Source organism: Phascolarctos cinereus, unplaced genomic scaffold (assembly GCF_003287225.1).
Source record: "Phascolarctos cinereus isolate Bilbo 61053 unplaced genomic scaffold, phaCin_HiC Scaffold_1;HRSCAF=81, whole genome shotgun sequence".
In the NCBI taxonomy this organism is placed as follows: domain Eukaryota; kingdom Metazoa; phylum Chordata; class Mammalia; order Diprotodontia; family Phascolarctidae; genus Phascolarctos; species Phascolarctos cinereus.
The window spans coordinates 243,850,205-243,867,467 of NW_027555514.1; positions in this window are offsets into that span (position 1 = coordinate 243,850,205).

The following is a 17,263-nucleotide window of genomic DNA, read 5'->3' on the forward strand; positions in this document are numbered from 1 at the left end:
TACCTCCTGTGGTGATGTAATCCATTCTTGTTCTCATACCAATTTGCTCAGCCTGTGGCTTATGGAAGGAACAGTGCTAACTTCTTTAAAAGGTTACTTTATTCATCCATTACATGCTATCAACTCTGCCACACTGTGGCTATTAAAGGCCTTCCCCTCGACCCTTGGGAATACTGGAAATAAATACAGACCAATCCAATCTCCTGTCAGCCTAATAAAGATCAGTGGACGAATACTTAAGAATCTAAGATTTGCCTCAGGCCCTCTATGTCCTACTGGTCCTAATTAGACAGATAAAGGCAGCTACCGAGGACCTGATCATTTAAATTATGCATTTTATCATTATCCTAATCCCCATCCTACCTAAGCAAGTTGGTGCAGATATGGGAGGGGAGCTGAGAGACATTTCAAAACAGTGTCTGATTTTGCTTTTCTAAACACAAAACTTAAACCCTGCTGAGTTTTTATTTATAGTTTATTATGTGCCTTAGAAAACCTAAAAATGTTTTCCCCCTCAATTACTGTAGATGCTAGGAGCTTTCCCTCCCCTAGATGATGTGATTGCAGAAGACGTTTGAATTGATCACTAGAAACACAAAGCCTGATGGAAGAGGGGAGCGACTTCCCTAAATAAAAAGTAAGAGCCAGCATGAAGCCTCCTGATATAAAACTAGAATAAATAAGAGTGGAGTGATAATTTTTAAAAAAGCTGTAATGAGACCCCTTCCAGCTTGGACAGTGCTTTGAAATATTTGAGAGCCCCTCCCCTACCCCATGCTCTGTATGAAGGTAGTCAGAGATGATTACAATAATCATTATAAATAACAAAGAAAAAGCATTAATTAAAGTTGCTTAAGCTTCTTGGGAACAATTGAAATCAACATTATTGGGCATAACTGTGTGATTGTGAATGGAGTAAAGGATGAAAGCTGTTTGTCTCACGTGCCAGCCACTTTTCTGTGTATGATCAGTTTCTGCTCCATCCAGTCTCTTACAGCTGCTTTCATTCTGCTGAGAACTGGGAAGTCACAATTGAATGTTAGTAAGGAATTGGAACAGCAACATATTACCATCTACTTTCTGACCAGCTTAGCAGGAAACCAGTTAATGTTAAACATTCACTGCATGCACACACATAGATAACTTAGGAGAATCTTTACAAAACCAAGCCCCTTGGGACATCACTGTAGCAACTGCATAAGCATAGCCAAGATACTGATATATCGTGATATCTACTAATGAAGCCCTGAAGGTGAAGAATGAACCAGGTCCAAGGACAAAGACCCATAGGAAACCAGTTATAAATATGGTAGTAGTGTGGAGATATGGAGGGAGGGAGGGAGGGAGGGAGAGAGAGACACACACACACACAGACAGACAGGCAGACAGACAAAGACAGAGAAAGATACAGAAAGAGAAGAGAAGAGGAAGAAGAGAGAGAAGAGGAGAATAAAAGAAAGTAAAAGGAAGGGGATGAAAGGAAAGGAGAGGGAAGGTAAAGGAAGGAGAGAAGAAAAGAGGATTGAGTAGTGGTTTAAGTTTTCCTCTTCACCACCTATCTATGAAAAAAAGGGGTTTATTATGAGAATTAATACAGTGAAGAAAATTTCAAGGAAATTTGGAAAACTAGGTGATCTCAAAGGTACCCTCTGGCTCTACATCTAATATCCCATAATAAATATTTTCAAACATTTAAAAAACCCTAATTTATAAACAATTGTACTCTAATGGCTAATTGTTCTCTCCTAAAGCTCATGAGTTTTAGGCTTCAAATGGTGTCCCTTACTTTACAACTGAAATAATTGACCTATATCAAAGAAATAAATATGTATTTCTTTAAATAAAATAATTCAGACTTTTTACTCTCTGTGACTAGCATTCCTCCAGTCTGTTAAATGAGTAAGGTTATATTGTAATTTTTTTTTTTTTAGCAATTGGGGTTAAGTGACTTGCCCAGGGTCACACAGTTAGTACGTGTCAAGTGTTTGGTCTGAGGCCAGATTTGAACTCAGGTCCTCCTGACTGCAGGATCGGTGCTGTATCCACTGTGCCACCTAGCTGCCCTGTAATTTTCATAAATATGTCATCTGTGTGTCAACTGAGGGTAGGATGACCAAGTTCAGGGGTGAGGAACACATAGTTTGGATTCAGTCTAAGTGCCTCACTTGAGGACCTAGAGGGCCACATATGACCTCGAGGCCAAAGGTTCCCCACTCCTGACCAAGTTCAATCCTAGGTAACTTTCCTCTAATAACACTTGAGAGAACTGGTACCAGAAGTCTTTGAGACCATTTGACTTTACCTCATGCTTAGATTTCCCTAAGAGGTACTCAGTACTCTCTAAGCCCATAGACAATTACTAAATATTTGAACATAAAACTTGCTTATAGAGGCTACAGTGAACAGCGAGATACAATTGAGTTTAGTGGCTACAGAGCTAGCTGAGGAGTCAGGAAGACTCAGTTTCAGGTCCTACCTTTTGCACATACAAACTTTGTGACCCTGGACAAATCACTTAGCCTTTTGTGCTTTGGGTAATACTCTGAAACGATGGTTCTCAAAATGTGATCCAGGAACCCTTGGGGGTCTTCAGACCCTTTCATGTCATCTTTGAAGTCATAATAATACTAAGATGTTTTAATTTCTAATATGGTATATGTCAATGATATAACTTGCACAAACAAAAGTTCTTTGGATTCCTCAATAATTTTAAGAGTATAAAAGGGTCCTGAGACCAAAAAGTTTGAGAATAGGTGATCTATTATCACAAGTTGTAGGGCAGTAGTTAGCTCACATATCCATACTAATAAACAAACAAAAACAAAATTTTTAAAAAATGAGCATGTGCCTCTTGGCCCAAGCAATATTGGAGTAGGGTTAATTCCTCCCCTCTTTCCTGAACAAACAACTTGGCACCAAAAAGGAACTCTCATTAGCGTGAGTGGAGTTAGGAATGAATATAAACTCTTTCAGCTCTTGATATTGTTAGCGACCCCAGTCCACATGGCTCTTACTAGATTATTTTAGGTCTCACATTCTAGTGCCCCAGGAGACCTTGAATGTTTAGCTGGTAACTTGAATGTCTTGTCCATTCTCTTTAGCATTCCTAGTCCACACAAAGACTTCTGGAAATTTCTTTATTCTCTCTCTATATCTTCTTCCAAGAAACCCTTGTGCCCAGGGCTCAATGCAATATAATAAAGTGAATTCTTTTCTAGTAGCACAAGCATGTTGGACCCATGGCATTATGGGAAGGCTAGTCCTTTCCCATTGTGCATGTCTGCTAGGTATTATGCTTCTAGCACTGAGACCAATTTACCAGAACAGTCAAACTGTTCCAAAATCTTTACTTCCTCTGAAGATGTGCCTATTTTTCTCTTCCTATTTTGGTTTCAATCAATACATAGGACAGTGAAGAAGGCAGAAATCAAAGAAGATTAATAATGTGACTTTATTAATTGTCCTATAGGGTATAGCAAGGCAGCAAGTGGACATGAATTTAAGGCTTACTACATGCCAGGCACTGTGCTAAACATTGGGAGTACAAATACAAGCAGAAAGAAAGACGGTCCCTGCTCTCAAGGAGCTCACATTCTAATGGGGGTTAGACAACACATAAAAGAATCTGAAAAGAGGAAGGGGAGAAGGGATAAAAGTACCTGCTTGGGTCATAGTAGAGAAAGTGGAGAGCCAGGAGTATGGTCTGGAGAGGAATAAAAAAATATGGTGGGCGTGGGTGTCTGCCTTAAAATGGAGGTTCTGCAAGGAACCTGTCAATCAGTGGGAGAGACTGAAGAGGTAGAGGCTAATGTATGAAGTCCAGGGGTGGAGTGAGATTCCATGACACAAAACTTTCTATGGCTGTGGTAGAAAAAGTCTGGTGAGTCAAGAGGGCAACCTGGAGAAGATGCATATTTTTGTCACTGTCAGGTGAAGGAAGTATCTGAAACTCTTTATGAAAATCAGTTCTATTTTAAATCCAGATGCTGTCAAAAAATAAATAGCAGGCTGAGGCTGAGTTCTTCTAAGAGAATCAGCTTGGGAAGTTAGAATTTGTCCATTCATCTACTGTATACCATATTTGATTGGAGAGGGTTGGTAAGGTTTAAGAAGGGAAGATTGACCCTGCTTTTCTCCATGTCCTAGATACTGTCTGAACAAGCCTTCCTACAGGGCCAGCTGGAATGAACAGACTTCCCAGGGGAAAAAAAAGTTCTGTTTCATCTTTAGTTAGGAAAATTGAAGATCGATTTTTTTTTACATCCCTCCTTATTGAAAAAGCACTTGGCAACAGTGCAGACCATTGTACCCTATATCCAGGAGGAAGGAAGCAGATGATTTGAACATTGCATTAATGACAAAGACACATGCAGTAATAGTTAAAAACCCATAAATGATATGAAATAATGATTAAAATAATGAACAGAAGTGAACATAAAGATGTTCAGAAGGAAGTCCAGATAAGTAAGACAGTCTTGAGAGTAAGATATGGACTACATTATATACTTTTAAATAGAGCAAATATATGAAATGGAGACCTATGGTGTATAGAACGGTTTTGTCAATTTTAAAAGAGGACCAATGACATCACAATATTGGGGTCAGGGTACACAGTGTGGCTGATCAGTCCAGTATGAATTCAGAAGGTTCTCCCATAGGTTGGGCACAAATAATCCATTAGAACATTTGGGATGGAGATGTCTCTGGATTTGCACAGCTCATGTTTCCTTTATGTTACTGCAATTCTGCTTTGCTCATAGAGTAGAGCACATTCTTTGAGTCAGGTACTCCATGCTTGGCAGTTGCGTGCTAGCTTGTCCCATGTTTCACAATTAATAGCCAAAGTTCTTCAGAGAGACCTTGAGAGTTTCCTTGTACTGCTTCTTCTGACCACCATATGAGCACTTGCCTTGTGCAGGGTCTCTGCAAAATAGAATGGAACTTGGTATATAGAATATTCTTTTTGTGTTCTCTTGTGAACATGGAAAGGCCCCTTCTGGGGTGTGCAAGTTCTGAACAAAACATAAAAGAAAAAAAAAGGAAAATTTAAAACTCTATACATATTTTTCTTTATAGGTAAGGAAAAAAGTTCTGAAAATAGGAAGTACAATATTGGGGGGGGAAATCAGCTTCCTAATAATCTTTCCTTATGATATCAGGTATATGAAAATCTTTATGCTTTTTAAAAAATTTTATTTTGCCAAGAGTGTATTAGAAAAGAACCTCTTTCTACCCCATTCAAGATTCTCTCAGAAGCTGGACTCTGGTCGCAAATGCTTTGTCTTTACAAGTTCTTTCAGAGACGTCAGGTAAGCTGCTTTTAGGTAGAACACAGGCTGGTAAGATACCCTTGTAGGACCACTGAGAATCCTTATATTCTATTCCATCAAAATGCCCTTGTGGTGACACACTCAGGAGTGCCTCTTTGGGGACGTGACTACGAGACTTAGGTTATGCTGGGTCGTCAGCTGGGTAAAGATGATCAGACAGGGACTGGGATTAAAAGCTCCAGGTGGTAGCATGTTAGGCGAGCTAAGAGAGTACTATGCAAATTTTAGAGCATTATATCTTTGCTAGTTATTATTATTCCTATAATTGCCTTAGAGGCAGCCTTGGTGTGGCAGAGAACTGGTCTCATTGCCAGAAAGAGCTGGCCCGGTTCAGGTCCTGACTCTAATGCATTTTGGCTATGTGACCCTGGGCAAGCTATGACCTCAGTACCCCTAGACAACTTTCTAAGTATACTCATTGCACAGAGGGTGCCAACCTGCATTGGTAGAAGGAACTTCCTTGTCTGAGTTCTTTATATTTATGAAATCACAAGTCTAAGCCTTATCCCTATCTTTACTTTGGAAGTAAGTTAGGAGCTTTCACAAACTATGTTAAGTTTTCTACACTGGCCCAAAAGAAGTTAAGGAGCATTTATTAAGCATACACTATTTGCGCTAAGTGTTAGAGATACAAAGTAAGGCAAGAAAGACCATCCTCACTCTGGGAACTTCTATTTTAGTGGGGAAAGACAATAGGTAAATAAGTAAGTATGTATAAGACATATATAGGGTAAATAGAGGACAGGCTTTTTTTTTGGCAATTGGGGTTAAGTGACTTGCCCAGGTCACGTAGCCAATAAGTATCAAATGACTGAGGCCGGATTTGAACTCAGGTCCTCCTGACTCCAAGGCCGGTGCTCTGTTCACTGCACCATCTAGCTGCCCCCTGAAAAGAGTCTTAAAGGAGCTTAGGGAAACTATGCATGTGTAAAGGTGTTGAGAACACATGCATGTAGAGACCAATCTTAAAGGAGTTAGGAAAGAAGTGAGGGGTCAGAGCGCTCCAGGTTATCAGAGTCAACTAATACAAAGCCATGGTGACAGGATATGGAATATTGTGTTCAAGGAACTACAAGAAGGCTAGTTTTTTTTGGAGGAAATAAGGCATCAGGAGATGGGAAAGGTAGGAAGGGGCCAGGTAGTAAAGAGCTTTAAATGCCAAATAAAAGAGTTTAGATTTGATTCTGGAGGAAATAGGGAGCCATTGAGGTTCATTAAGTTAGGAGGTGACATGGTCAGTCATGCACTTTAGAAAAAATCACTTTGGTAGCTAAGTGAAGGATGGATTGGAGTAGGGGAAGACTTAAGGTAGGAAAACCAGCTAGAAGTTCATTGCAATAGCCCAAGGGAAAAATGATAAGAGTCTGAACTAGGGTTCTGACTTTGTGAATGGAAAGAAGGGAACATACATAAAAGATATTGTAAAGGCAGAAATCATAACGTTGAAAATGAAATATGTGGGGTGAATGAGAATGATGTTAAGGCTACATGACTGGAAGGTTAGTGGTGCCTTAGACAATAACCGGGAAGTTGAGAAGAAGGGAGGGTTTTAGGGGAAAGATAGTGAGTTCTGTTTTGGATGTGTTAAATTTGAAATTCCCACCAGACATCAATTGGAGACTTCTAAAAGGCTATTGGTGACATAGGACTGGAGCTGAGAGAGATGAGGCTGGATATATAGATCATGTGCTAGTAAATAATATATAAAACCTAAAGGTAACCTAGTAGACTAGTGAAATTATTATACCTAAAAATTTCTAACTAAAGAACAGAATATCTCTCATGAACTAAGACCTTATTATTAGCTACTGTCTACAGCAGGAGAGATACCAATCATTTAGTCAATAAGTATTTATTAAATACCTTAGATTGTAAGTTCCTCAAGGACAAGACTGTCTTTTGCCTCTTTTTGTATCCCCAGCTCTTAGCATAGTGACTGGCATTTAGTAGGTGCTTAATAAATATTTATTGATTAATTGCTTACTTGATTTAACAGATACTATTCAAGGGGCTTGAGGTATAACTCAAGGTAGGAAAGTTGATCTTTAACCAATACCTCAGCCCAGGAAGCTTAGAATATAATCACAAAGTATTCCAGTGATCCCTTCATGAATTGTGAGCCCCTTTCCTCTAGTGGAATGAAAGATCTTAGCATGGAGGAGGAGGGAAATTTTTTCTCTCCCCTCTCTTTTTAGAGAGTCATATTGCATTTAAGAGGAGCTATGACCAGTAGGAGATAGGCATCCAGCAGGGTGCATACATACACACTCCAGATAGACAGATATACAGTGAAATAGTGCTTCAAGGCAGGAAGTAGTTTTATGGAATGGGATCCTTGGCAGAAGCAAAGAGAGCCATCTATGGAGAGGAGCAGACATGAATGCAACTTAGTGACCTGCTCAGTAGAGATCTTGCACCTGAGGGGAGTCATGTAAGGATTCTACAAAGAAAGAAAAGACCCCAGGCCACACATTACTAAAAGTAGAGTTGCCTTTGCCAAATGTGTATATTTCATGTCAGCCTCATTACCATTGTACTCTATATGTAAATGTAACCTCAAACCATTCCATACCAGGGCTTCTTAAACTTAAACTTTTTCCACTCATGGCCCCTTCAGTGCTTCTTAAACTGTGTATTATTACTCCATGTGGGGTCATGACCCACAGTTTAAGAAGCCATAGAGTTCCATTGTAGGATGGTTCACATTTGAGTACAATCACATAATACCTATGCAAGGCACAGTGCCTCTGTTGTTAGTGCCCTCCCAACATGCTGAAATTTGCAATGTGTGTGTGTGTGTGTGTGTGTGTGTGTGTGTGTGTGTGTGTGTGTATGTATTGCATGGGTATTATATGATTGCACCTAAATGAGAACCATCCAATAATAGAGCCCTACAATATGGTTGCAGGATACATTCATTACAAAATATTTAAAAGCATCATCCTATATGAAAAGCTCTTTTCTATCCACTCACCATAATCAAATGGGAAAAGGAACTCTTTCCTTTTTAACTAGGTCTTACCTAGCTTCCATACTGGCAATCTCCAAGTTGGTGCCCAGCTGACTAATTAAAAATATGCAAGTAGTTATGTAATGGCCATTATTATTTTTTTATACAAGAGTGAAACACATGGAGATAAAGGCTTACTTCAACATTTACACTGTGCTGGTCTTACTCACATCCCAATTAGCACTGCCATTTCTTCATTTTTAAAAATGAGGACAGCAATGTTTCATAACTTGGAATAAATAGGGCACCAGAAAAGTCATTTAAGGATGGCAATGTGGCTTTTGTGTGTAGGAGAAGGTGGGAAGATTCAGTCTATATGTGTTAGCATTTGGGAACTTTGGACTTAAAGAGGTCAGGGAGAAATAAATGACTGTAAAGTCTAGAAAACCTAAAGGCACAGGGCTCAGTTTCACCAGCAGAACCATCACTAGAGCCTTTGTAGTAAAACGTTCTAACTAGGCTGTAAAAAAGACTATGGAGTTTCTTTTGTTTTAAGGTTATAGAACAGTGTGGAAGAAAAAAAAAATTCATATGCCAAACAATGGCAAAGTCATGTTCTGCCCTCACATTTCTGCATCGTAGCTGTCAAGAATATACTTTGTAAACTTAAAACACTAGATTAATGTGAGCTGCCATAATCAGTCATCATCCATCATCATCATCATTGTTCTCATTGTCGTCATCATCATTATCATCTGTCAAAGTCCAGTTCTAATGGTACCTCCTCCATGAAGCCTTCCCTAAGTCTATCAGCTAGAAGTGATTCTTTAAAACTGTCACAGCCCTAGCACTATCATGTCTCTCATATATTTTCTTTTTTTAATTTAAATTTATTTTATTTTTAATTTATGGAATAAAACAAACATTTCCATAACATAGCACAACAACAACAAAAGATGATTGCACATGAAGCTACAAATCTACCACGCACAACTTGCTATTCCTTTCAAATATACAACAAAATTATCATGTACGTTTCTTTTTTCCCCATATATTTTCTCATGTATTTTCATACTTTCATTTGTGTTCTTTCCTTTGTAATATGCTTTTGGCATGTAGAGACTTCAGGACAGAGCCTGGTTACTGGACAAACTGATCTCAACTCTGCTGCGCACCCTGCTCTTGGCTACCCTCTGGGTAGAGGATAGAAGAAGCTGGGAATGGGTAACAAGAGAGTCAAGAAAGTAGGAACAGGGAACAGAAGAGCTGAGCTATAAAAGTAGATAACTACTTGAATGCTTACAGTTAGAAAATAAGAGAATGAGTGCTCCTTAAACAGCACAGACCTGGCATATGAATCTAGGATACATATGCTTTTAAACTGTGAGCAGTTAAGGATGGTCGGAAAGTGGAGGGAGTGAAGAGTGGGCATTTTAAACTTTCACTTTCTATGATCTTGACTATAACCATTTTGGCCCCATCTTGGGCTATGAAATACTAGTCATCTACATAAAGGAGAAGAGTTTCTTGGAAAAGGAAAACCACACCCCTAAAGGAAAGTGAGTTGCTAAGAAAACCATGTCTTTTAGATGGGAAGGGGGAACGAGTTGCTTGAACACGCTCAGTGGGTCTCCTGGCAGAGTAGATGCTGGACAGCTCAGCTTGCTTACATCCTTACCTCTACTTGTGCTTATAAGTCCAGACTCCTTCAGGCTGCCTGTACTTTTTTCTTTGTGTTTGACTCCTTATATGAAGACTTGTGCAGTAGTAACTATGCATACCTCACTTTGCCAAATTATTTTTCTAGCTATGTATGTGTGTGTATGTTTTCCTTTTCTTTTGAGGGTGTGTGTGTGTGTGTGTGTGTGTGTGTGTGTGTGTGAACACAATATTACTCCAGAGTTTTGGGACGTCTTGAAAAAGTTTTCTATTACTTTTCCTTACTCAAATTTTGAAATATTTTAGTTTTTGCTCTTTTTCAGTTCTGAATTTTTTTAAAAAAGAAGTACTTCAGATTGCAATTTTATTTTTTTATGAATGTTTCCTCTTGTTCAGTTTTGATATTTTGAATCATTCTGTTAAATTTTGCTTGCTTTGAATTGGTTTAGTGTCTCATTTTTTCATCCTTTGTATACATGCCTTCAACACCTATTATAATCATAAACTGCTTGGCTTATGCAAAATACTTGTGTCAGTGCTACAAATTGATGCATTAAATCTGGGTTGGTAAGAGTATGGGAATTTGAAATCCCTATTGATTTATTTTTTTGTTGCATAGTCATTTACTAATTTCTGCTTTATGAAGTGCTGTTAAAGTCACTTTCCTATTGATTTCCATTTTTAAAAATGTATCAGTTATTTGTCAATTGCTTTTAACATTGCTTTATTTTTATCACAGGATCATAGATTTATAGCTGGTAAGGACCGTAGAGATCATTGTGTCCAACTTTCTCATTTTGCAGATGAGGAAAATAAGGCTTAAATAAGGCAAGATTTGAATCCAGGTCTTTTTTACTCTCCACCACAATATCTACTATCCCTTGCTGCCTCATTGTTACACAGAACAATATTTCATGTTTGGTATTGAATTCAGTATTGGTGGTTTATGGAATACAATGGATCAGGGACAGCATGTGATACACATTGTTGTGTAATGGATGCTGTGGCATACAGAAGTCTTGTTGTTCATGCTTTGCGTTTGAAAAGGATGAATGACATCACGATATCGAGGTCAAGGGACAGTGTGTTAGACTGTGGCTGATCAGATTAATGTGATCTCGGAAGTCTCTCCCACAGGTCAGGTACAAATAGTCCATTTGGACATTTGGGATGAAGCTGCCTCTAGATTTGCACATCTCATGTTTCCTTTGTGCTACTGTGATTTTGCTGTGCTTGTGGAGCAGGGCACCTTCTTTGATGCAGGCATGTCATGCTGGATAGTCCTATGCCAGCATCTCCCATGTCTCATAATTGATACTAAAGTTTTTCAGGGAGGCCTTGAAAGTGCCCTTGTCCTGCTTCTTCTGACCTCCATGTAAGTGCTTGCCCTGTGCTAGTTTTCTGTGAAATAGTCTTTTGGGTAAGCAAGCATTTGGCATTCAGGGTACAATGTCCAGCCCATTGGAGTTGGCAGTTCATCCTAAGAAAAGACTTCAGCGTCTGGTACCTTATCTTGTCAGGTAATCTTCAGAATCTTCCTAAGACAATTCAAATGGAAGTGGTTCAATTTTCTGACATGACACTGGTAAACTATCTAGATTTCACAGGCATACCACAATGAAGTCAGCAAAATGGCTCTGTAGATCTTCTGTTCAGTAAGCACTTTTTCTTCCCATACTTTCTTTTGGAACCCCCCAAATGCTTAGTTAGCGCTGGCAGCGTGTGGGTCAACATCATCATCTTTGTGGACGTCTCTCTCTCTCACTATATATCTATATCTATATCTCTCTCTATATATATACATATATCTATATCTATATCTATATCTATATCTATATATAGATATAGATATAGATATAGATATAGATATAGATATAGATATAGATATAGATATAGATATAGATATAGATATAGATATAGATATATACACACACATATATACATATATATACATATACATATATACACACACACACATATATACACACACATATATATATACACACACATACACACACACATACACACACACATACACACACACATACACACACACATATATACACACACACATACACACACACGCGTATATACACACATATATACACACACATACATGACATTACATGACATGTATGTACATGTATGATAAATCAACAGTGGCAAAGCACCAGAATTAAGGGGTTTGGGAAAGACTTCCTGTAGAAGGCAGCGTTTTAGCTAGGACTTGAAGGAAGCCAGGGGAGTCACATGAAAGATATGAGGAGGGAGAGAGTTTCAGGCACGAGGAGACACTCAGAGAAAATACTTAGTGTCAGACTTGCAATGTCTTGTTCAAACAATAAGAAGGAAGCCAGTGTTAAAAGTGTTAAAAATTTATTATTATTATTATTTCTCATTTTTCTTACCTTTATATTATCACATAAAAAGTCAAGTTAACAAGCATTTATTAAACACATTTATTACTTACCTGGTGCTGTGCTGATTGAGGAGCATACAATGAAAGGTCCAAACAAAACAAAACAGAAAAAAAAAACCCAAGGGGCTCTCAAGGAACTCACAGTTTAGTTGTAATTTTTGTATAGAGTCTCTGATTAGGGATAGGGAACTCCCAGTAGGAAAGTCCTTTTATCAATGCAGCTTGATGACTCTTAAGCAACTTATAGTCTTATCGAATTGCCTGGGAGTATTGAGAGGTTAAGTGACATAACCCAGGCTATATCTCAGATTCAGGATTTGAAACCAGATCCTTGTGACTCTCAGTACACTTCTCTATACACTACACGATGTTCCCTCTCAGATTTAAATTGTTATTATTATTGTTGTTGTTGTTGTTGTTGGTGATTATAATAATAGTAGAAGTAGTAGTAGCAGCAGCAGCAGTAGTTGCAGTAGTAGTAGTAATAGTAGTAGTAGTAGTACTCATCTCATCCCTCCTTCATATTTGTGGTTCAGTCATGTATGACTTTTCATGACCCTGTGAACCACACTGTATATTATCCATGGCAAAAATACTGTAGTGGTTTACTATTTCTTTCTCTTAAGGCAAACAGAGGTTAAGTGACTTGCCCAATAAGTGTGAGAGGCCAGATTTGAACTCAGTCTTCCTGGCTCCAGCTCTAGTGCTGTATCCACTGAGGCACCAGGTGCCTCTCATCCTACACACACACACACACACACACACACACACACACACACATATACATATAATTTTTAAAAAATGAGTTCAGACAGAAACAATCCTAAGATAATTACTCATTCAGCTGATGAGCATTTATTAAGCTGTGCTAAGTGCAAGTAACATAAAGACAAAAGTGAAACAGATGCTCTCTTCAAAGGGACTACAGTCTACTGGAGGAGATAGCTTGTTCACACTCAAGTGTATATACAATATATGCAAAATGAAAAAGTAGCTTTGGGATAGATTACCCTAACAACTGAGGGAGTGGAAGGAGGGAAGGGAGATCAAGAAGGGCTTCATGTAGAAAGTGATTCTTGAGATGAATATTAAAGGAAACCAGGCAAAAGAATGTCGGGTCTATATTCCAGACATGGGAGATGGACCATCTGAAGATACTTAGAAAAGAGAAGGCGCATCTTGTGTGCAGAACAGCAAGTTGGCGTTCACAAAATATGTGAAAGGGCATAATGTTTGAAGAGACTGGAAAACTGGAAGAGTCCAAGTGATGAAGATATTTAAGTGCCAAATGGAAGACTTTAAATTTGATCTCAGATTTAATAGGGAGCTGATGGAGTTTTCTGAGTAGGGCAGTGCTGAGCATTGGGAAATTCAGATTGTCAGCTATTTGGAGGTTGGATTGTAGTGGGGAGAGATAAGGCAGGAAACCAAACTAGGAAGTCTTTGCATGAGTACCAGGTATATTTTGATGAAAGCCTGAAGTAGGATATTGACTGCATGAGTGGAGAGGAAGGGAAAGGAAGGTACGTAAAAGATGTTGTGATAGAAATGATAAGATTTGAGAATGACTGAATGAGCGTCTGGAGTGAGTGAGAGTGAGGGAACGAGGATGACAGAGTTCTACTACCATCATTGTTAAGGAATGTGGCAAAGGGCTTGAGGAGGTTCTACTCAGGGGTGTCCAAAAGGATTTTGCTGCCTATCACTCAATGTGCTAGTCATGTGTGAGATGAACTGGGTCAGAAGGGAAGTTGGGAACCATGTTTCGTGGGGTAGGACAATGTTGGCATTTACCATGAATGTCTAAAGACTCATAGAATTAGAAGTTTAGAACCACAAGGGTCAGTAGAGTCTGTCAGTCTGAAAGCATTTATTAAGCATCTAACTGTGTGACAGGCATTATGCTAAGCACTGGAGATACAAAGGAAGGTAAATGACATTCCTGGCTTTCCCAGATATTACAGTAGGGGAGATATGCAAACAAACACAAGATATATACAAGATAAAATTGGAAATAATAAGCAAAGGGAAGATGCTATCATTTTAGGAAATCAGGAAAGGCTTCTTGCAGAAAGTAGGATTTTAGCTTGGAATTGAAGGAAGCCAGAGAAATTAGGAGGCAGAGATAAGAAGGAAGAGAGTTCTAGGTTTGGGGGCAGCTGGTGAAAATGAATGGGGTCAGAAGAGTGTCTTGTTCAAGGAATACCAGGGAGGCTATTGTCATATTTCAAAGTATCTGAGGTGGTGCAAGGTGTAAGAAGTTTGGAAAACTAGAAAGGGGCCAGGTTATGGAGTACTTTCAAAGCCAAACTAAGGATTTTCTATTTGATTTTTGAAATAGGGAGTCACTGGACTTGATTAAATAAGGAGGTGACATAGCCAGTCTTGCACTTTAGGAAGATCAAGTTGACAGATGAGTGGAAGGTGGACTAAAGTGGGAGCAATGAGACAGAGACCAACCAGCAGGCTCTTGCAATAGTTCAGGTGTGAGGTGATGAGGGTCTGCACCAGGGTAGTGGCAATGTCAGAAAAAAGAAAAGGACATAGAACGTAGAAACAACATAATTTGACAATTGATTGGATATATGGGGTAGTGAGAGTGAGGAGTTAAGGATGACACGAGGGTTCTGAGCCTAGATGACTGGGAAGATGGTGGTACCATTGACAGTAATAGGGAAGCTTGGAAAGGTATACATATACATTCATATTAAACCTAAGCTTTGTAAATTTTAAGTGAAAATACACTATAGATGTTGATTTTGTATGCTTTAGAGCCTATTTCCCTAAGCTAGATATCAACCCATCTATAGATTTAGTAGATAAGTCATAGTGAATTTCCCAAAATGCACATAGACATTTGTCCAGGGTCATATAATTCATCAGTGTCAGAGGCCATATTTGAACTCTATTCTTTCCTACCTGAGTCTACGCTCTGTCTACTATATCACACTGCCTTGTTGACCATAATGCATCATATACGTGTGTTATTATTGTATCTGTCCATTAGATATCTCACAGAATCATGGAATTCAGAGCTGGAAGGGATCTCCTAGTCTACCTAGGAGACCTCCTAGTCTAACAATATCCATAAAAGAATCTTTACACAGCACATTGGACAAATGGTTATCTAGCCTTTACCTTAAGATCGCTAGTGAGGGGTAACTCACACTTTCCTAAGGCAGCCCATTTTATTTTTGGAAAGCTCTCATTACTGGGCAGTTGTTAGCTAATGTGAAGCCTAAATTGACCAATTTATAATTTCTAACCTTTGCTCTCAATTCTGCCCTGTGGGACAAATACAACAAGCCCTATCTGTCTCTTTTTGGTGACAGCCCTTCTAATACTTGGCCACAACCATCATTTCCTCCTGAACCTTCTTTTCTCCAGGCTAAAAATTCCCATTTCCTTCAAGAAATCTTCATATAGGATTGAATGGAGGTCTTTTGCCATTCTGTGTGCCTTTCCTGTTGTCTAGACCTTCCTAAATTATTCTGCCCGTAACTGAACACTGTTTTCTAGATGTGGTCTCATCATGGCTAACTTCATTGTGACTACTACTTCTGTATCTCTTAGTTCTGTTCAACATCTTATTAGCATTTTGACTGCCATTTCACATTGTTGGTACATATTGAACTTTTAGTCTACTAAAACTCCGTATTTTTTCTTTCTAGACAAACTGATATCTAATTATATATTTTCTCCATCTTATATTTGTGAAATAGATTGCTTGAACTAAAGGGTAAGATTTTAGCTGCCCAATGTTGACTGTTGGCTTGCACCAATGGTAATGGATATCTCTGTGGTGCTAGGGGCAGGGGAGAAGCTATGGGTTAACAACTCGTGTGCAACTGTTTAGCTTATAGCATAATATAATAAGCCTCCTTCTCCCTCCTTCTCCCATAGAAACCAAGTGAGTAAGCATTATTAAGAGCCTTCTATGTGCCAGGCAGTGTGTTAAGTACTTTACAAATATATTGCATTTAGGACTCAATGTCAGGTGGGGGTGGGGAGTGGAGAAAAAGAGATTAAGGATTCAAGACATTAACTCCAATATCATAGTTCCCACACTTTTCAGATGCACTTCAGATGCAGTACCTTCTGCCTCACAGAAATCTTTTCTTCCTTTAGAATGCAGCTCAGATACTATCTTTTGCATGAAATCTTTCCTGATCTCAGTTGCTAGTTCCCTCCCTACCAAAGGTACCTTATATTTAATTCTTTGTGTGTGTGTGTGTGTGTGTGTGAGTGTGTGCATTTTCCCCATTATACCATATATATACCCACACACGCACACACACACATATATATACATATATACATGTATTTATTCATTATGTATTTATGCTTAATATCTATCCATCTATCTATCTATCTATCTATCTATCTATCTATCTATCTATCTATCTATCTATCTATCTATATCTATATATACTTGTCTCCCCCAATAAAATGTAAACTACTTGAGAGTAGGGCTGGCTTTTTTGTTCTTGTATCCCCAGTGCTTACTACAGTGCCTGACACATTATAGATGCTTAGTAAGTGTTTGTTTATTGATTGGTAATTTTGACCACGGGAAATGGAAATTGAGAAAATGATTAGATATAGGAGTAGAGAAAGGAGGCCCTGATAACATTTCACTGGAAGAACAGCAAGCACAGAAATTTTTTCGAAGTAAATAGTCTCTAAAGTAAGTAGGGTAGGTAGGTGGCACAGTAGATAGGGTGCCAGGCCTGAAGACTCATCTTCATGAGTTCAAATCTGGCCTCAAACACTTACTAGTTGTGTGACCCATGGCAAGTCACTTAACCCTGTTTGCCTCAGTTTCCTCATCTGTAACATGAACTGTAGAAGGAAATGGCAAACCACTCTAGTATCTTTGCCAAGAAAACCCCAAATGGGGTCATG